We start from the raw sequence: 5,846 nt of genomic DNA, 5'->3' as shown, positions 1-5,846 counted from the left end.
CTGGGACACATTCCAAACTGGGCCTCACCCTAAACTGGGACACATTCCAAACTGAGCCTCACCCTAAACTGGGCGACTATCCAAACTGGGCCTCACCCGAAACTGGGACACATTCTAAACTGGGCCTCACCCTAAACAGGTTCACATTCCAAACTGGACCTCACACGAATCAGGTTCACATTCCAAACTGGGCCTCACCCTAAACTGGGTAACATTTCTAACTGGGCCTCATCCTAAACTGGGCCACATTCCAAATTGGATCTCATCCGAAACTGGGTCACATACCAAACTGGGCCTCACCCTAAACTGGGCCACATTCCAAACTGGGCCTCACCCTAAACTGGGCCACATTCCAAACCGGGCCTCGCTCCAAATTGGGCCACATTTCAAACTGGGCCTCACCATTAACTGGGCGACATTCCAAACTGGGCCTCACCCTAAACTGGGTCACATTCCAAACTGGACCTCTTCCGAAACTGGGTCACTATCCAAACTGGATCTCACCTGAAAGTGGGACACATTGCAAACTGGGCCTCACCCTAAACTGGGCCACATTCCAAACTGGGCCTCACCCTAAACTGGGCCACATTCCAAACTGGGCGTCACCCTGAACGGGTGGGCGGCACGGTGGCACAGTGGTTAGCACTGCTGCCTCGCAGCGCCAGAGACCCGGGTTCAATTCCCGCCTCAGGCGACTGACTGTGTGGAGTTTGCACATTCTCCCCGTGTCTGCGTGGGTTTCCTCCGGGTGCTCCGGTTTCCTCCCACAGTCCAAAGATGTGCAGGTCAGGTGAATTGGCCATGTTAAATTGTCCGTAGTGTTAGGTAAGGGGTAAATGTAGGGGTATGGATGGGTTGCGCTTCGGCGGGTCGGTGTGGACTTGTTGGGCCGAAGGGCCTGTTTCCACACTGTAAAGTAATCTAAACTGGGTCACATTCCAAACTGGACATCATCCGAACCTGGGCGACATTCCAAACTGGGCGTCACCCTAAACTGGGTCACATTCCAAACTGGACCTCTTCCGAAACTGGGTCACATTCCAAACTGGATCTCACCTGAAACTGGGACACATTGCAAACTGGGCCTCACCCTAAGCTGGGCCACATTCCAAACTGGGCCTCACCCTAAACTGGGCCACATTCCAAACTGGGCCTCACTCCAAATTGGGCCACATTTCAAACTGGGACTCACCATTAACTGGGCGACATTCCAAACTGGGCCTCACTCTAAATTGGGCCACATTCCAAACTGGGCCTCTCCCTAAACTGGGTGACATTCCCAAATGCGGCTCACCGTAAACTGGGACACATTCCCAGCTGCGCCTCACCCTAAACTGGGCTATATTCCAAACTTGGCCTCACCCTTTACTGGGTGACATTCCAAACTGGGCCTCACCCTTAACTGGGCCACATTCCAAACTGGGTCTCAGCCTAAACAGCGCCACATTCCAAACTGGGCCTCACCCTAAACTGGGCGACATTCCAAAATGGGCCTCACCCTAAACTGGGCCACATTCCAAACTGGGCCTCACCCTTAACTGCGCCACATTCCAAACTGGGCCTCACCCTAAACTGGGCCACATTCCAAACTGAGCCTCACCCTAAACTGGGCGACATTCCAAACTGGGCCTCACCCGAAACTGGGACACATTCCAAATTGGGCCTCACCTTAAACAGGGACACATTCCAAACTGGACCTCACCCGAAACTGGGTCACATTCCAAACTGGGCCTCACCCTAAATTGGGCAACATTCCAAACTGAGCCTCACCCTAAACTGGGACACATTCCAAACTGTGCCTCACCCTAAACAGGGTCACATTCCAAACTGGACCTCACCCGAAACAGGCTCACATTCCAAACTGGGCCTCATCCTAAACTGGGTCACATTCCAAACTGGGCCTCATCCTAAACTGGGCCACATTCCAAATTGGATCTCATCCGAAACTGGGTCACATACCAAACTGGGCCTCACCCGAAACTGGGTCACATTCCAAACTGGGCCTCACCCGAAACTGGGTCATATTCCAAACTGGGCGTCACCCTAAACGTGTGGGCGGCACGGTGGCACAGTGGTTAGCACTGCTGCCTCGCAGCGCCAGAGACCCGGGTTCAATTCCCGCCTCAGGCGACTGACTGTGTGGAGTTTGCACATTCTCGCCGTGTCTGCGTGGGTTTCCTCCGGGTGCTCCGGTTTCCTCCCACAGTCCAAAGATGTGCAGGTCAGGTGAATTGGCCAAGTTAAATTGTCCGTAGTGTTAGGTAAGGGGTAAATGTAGGGGTATGGATGGGTTGCGCTTCGGCGGGTCGGTGTGGACTTGTTGGGCCGAAGAGCCTGTTTCCACACTGTAAAGTAATCTAAACTGGGTAACATTCCAAACTGGACATCATCCGAACCTGGGTCACATTCCAAACTGGATCTCACCTGAAACTGCGTCACATTCCAAACTGGGCCTCACCCTAAACTGGGTCACATTCCAAACTGGACCTCTTCCGAATCTGTGTCACATTCCAAACTGGATCTCACCTGAAACTGGGACATATTGCAAACTGGGCCTCACCCTAAACTGGGCCACATTCCAAACTGGGCCTCACCCTAAACTGGGTGACATTCCAAAATGTGGCTCACCGTAAACTGGGCCACATTCCAAACTGGTCCCCACCCTAAGCTTGGCCACATTCCAAACTGTGGCTCACTCTAAACTGGGACACATTCCAAACTGTGGCTCACTCTAAACTGGGACACATTCCCAGCTGCGCCTCACCCTAAACTGGGCCATATTCCAAACTTGGCCTCACCCTTTACTGGGTGACATTCCAAACTGGGTCTCAGCCTAAACAGCGCCACATTCCAAACTGGGCCTCACCCTAAACTGGGCGACATTCCAAACTGAGCCTCACCCTAAACTGGGACACATTCCAAACTGGGCCTCACCCTAAACTGGGCGACATTCCAAACTGAGCCTCACCCGAAACTGGGTCACATTCCAAACTGGGCCTCACTCTAAATTGGGCCACATTCCAACCTGGACCTCACCCTAAACTGGGTAACATTCCAAAATGTGGCTCACCGTAAACTGGGCCACATTCCAAACTGGGCCTCACCCTAAACTTGGCCACATTCCAAACTGTGGCTCACTCTAGACTTGGTCACATTCCCAGCTGCGCCTCACCCTAAACTGGGCCATATTCCAAACTTGGCCTCACCCTTTACTGGGTGACATTCCAAACTGGGACTCACCCTTAACTGGGCCACATTCCAAACTGGGTCTCAGCCTAAACAGCGCCACATTCCAAACTGGGCCTCACCCTAAACTGGGCCACATTCCAAAATGGGCCTCACCCTTAACTTGGACACATTCCAAACTGAGCCTCACCCTAAACTGGGCGACTATCCAAACTGGGTCGCACCCTAAACTGGGACACATTCCAAACTGAGCCTCACACTAAACTGGGACACATTCCAAACTGAGCCTCACCCTAAACTGGGCCACATTCCAAACTGGGCCTCACTCCAAATTGGGCCACATTTCAAACTGGGCCTCACCATTAACTGGGAGACATTCCAAACTGGGCCTCACTCTAAATTGGGCCACATTCCAAACTGGGCCTCTCCCTAAACTGGGTAACATTCCCAAATGCAGATCACCGTAAACTGGGACACATTCCCAGCTGCGCCTCACCCTAAACTGGGCCATATTCCAAACTTGGCCTCACCCTTTACTGGGTGACATTCCAAACTGGGCCTCACCTTTAACTGGGCCACATTCCAAACTGGGTCTCAGCCTAAACAGCGCCACATTCCAAACTGGGCCTCACCCTAAACTGGGCCACATTCCAAAATGGGCCCTACCCTAAACTGGGCCACATTCCAAACTGGGCCTCACCCTTAACTGGGCAACATTCCAGACTGGGTCTCAGACTAAACTGCGCCACATTCCAAACTGGGCCTCACCCTAAACTGGGCCACATTCCAAACTGAGCCTCACACTAAACTGGGACACATTCCAAACTGAGCCTCACCCTAAACTGGAACACATTCCAAACTGGGCCTCACCCTAAACTGGGACACATTCCAAACTGGGTCGCACCCTAAACTGGGACAAATTCCAAACTGGGCCTCACCTTATACAGGGACACATTCCAAAATCGACCTCACCCGAAACTGGGTCACATTCCAAACTGGGCCTCACCCTAAATTGGGCGACATTGCAAACTGAGCCTCACCCTAAACAGGGTCACATTCCAAACTGGACCTCACCCTAAACTGGGTCACATTCCAAACTGGGCCTCATCCTAAACTGGGCCACATTCCAAACTGGGCCTCATCCTAAACTGGGCCACATTCCAAATTGGATCTCATCCGAAACTGGGTCACATACCAAACTGGGCCTCACCCGAAACTGGGTCACATTCCAAACTGAGCCTCACCCTAAACTGGGACGCATTCCAAACTGGACCTCATCCGAAACTGTGTCACATACCAAACTGGGCCTCACCCGAAACTGGGTCACATTCCAAACTGGGCCTCACGCGAAACTGGGTCACATTCCACACTGGGCCTCACCGTAAACTGGGTCACATTCCAACCTGGTCCTCATCCGAAACTGGGTCACATTCCAAACTGGATCTCAGCTCAAACTGGGTAACATTCCAAACTGGGCCGCACCCTAAACTGGGCCACATTCCAAACAGGGCCTCACCCTAAACTGGGTGACATTCCAAACTGGGCCTCACCCTTAACTTGGCCACATTCCAAACTGTGGCTCACTCTAAACTGAGACACATTCCCAGCTGCGCCTCACCCTAAACTGGGCCATATTCCAAACTTGGCCTCACCCTTTACTGGGTGACATTCCAAACTGGGCCTCACCCTTAACTGGGCCACATTCCAAACTGAGTCTCAGCCTAAACGTCGCCACATTCCAAACTGGGCCTCACCCTAAACTGGGCCACATTGCAAAATGTGCCTCACCCTAAACTGGGCCACATTCCAAACTGGGCCTCACCCTTAACTGGGCCACATTCCAAACTGGGTCTCAGCCTAAACAGCGCCACATTCCAAACTGGGCCTCACCCTAAACTGGGCCACATTCCAAACTGAGCCTCACCCTAAACTGGGACACATTCCAAACTGAGCCTCACCCTAAATTGGGCCACATTCCAAACTGGGGCACACCCTAAACAGAGACACATTCCAAACTGGACCTCACCCGAAACTGGGTCACATTCCAAACTGGGCCACACCTGAAACTGTGACACATTCCAAACTGGGCCACACCATAACCTGGGACACATTCCAACTGGTGAGCACCCTAAACTGAGACACATTCCAAACTGAGCCTCACCCTAAACTGGGCGACATTCCAAACTGGGACTCACCCGAAACTGGGACACATTCCAAACTGTGCCTCACCTTAAACAGGGACACATTCCAAACTGGACCTCACCCGAAACTGGGTCACATTCCAAACTGGGCCTCACCCTAAATTGGGCGACTTTCCAAACTGAGCCTCACCCTAAACTGGGACACATTCCAAACTGGGCCTCACCCTAAACAGGGTCACATGCCAAACTGGACCTCACCCGAAACCGGGTCACATTCCAAACTGGGTCTAACCCTAAACTGGGTCACATTCCAAATTGGGCCTCATCCTAAACTGGGCCACATTCCAAAATGGGCCTCACCCTAAACTGGGCCACATTCCAAACTGGGCCTCACCCTAAACTGGGCCACATTCTAAACAGGGGCTCACCTTAAACTGGGCCACATTCTAAACTGGGGCTCACCCTAAACAGGGACACATTCCAAAGTGGACCTCACCCGAAACTGGGACACATTCCAAA

This window comes from Chiloscyllium plagiosum, chromosome 15 (assembly GCF_004010195.1).
Source record: "Chiloscyllium plagiosum isolate BGI_BamShark_2017 chromosome 15, ASM401019v2, whole genome shotgun sequence".
Classification (NCBI taxonomy): Eukaryota; Metazoa; Chordata; class Chondrichthyes; order Orectolobiformes; family Hemiscylliidae; genus Chiloscyllium; species Chiloscyllium plagiosum.
The sequence above is the reverse complement of the archived record's forward strand: the minus strand, read 5'-3'. Positions refer to the sequence as shown.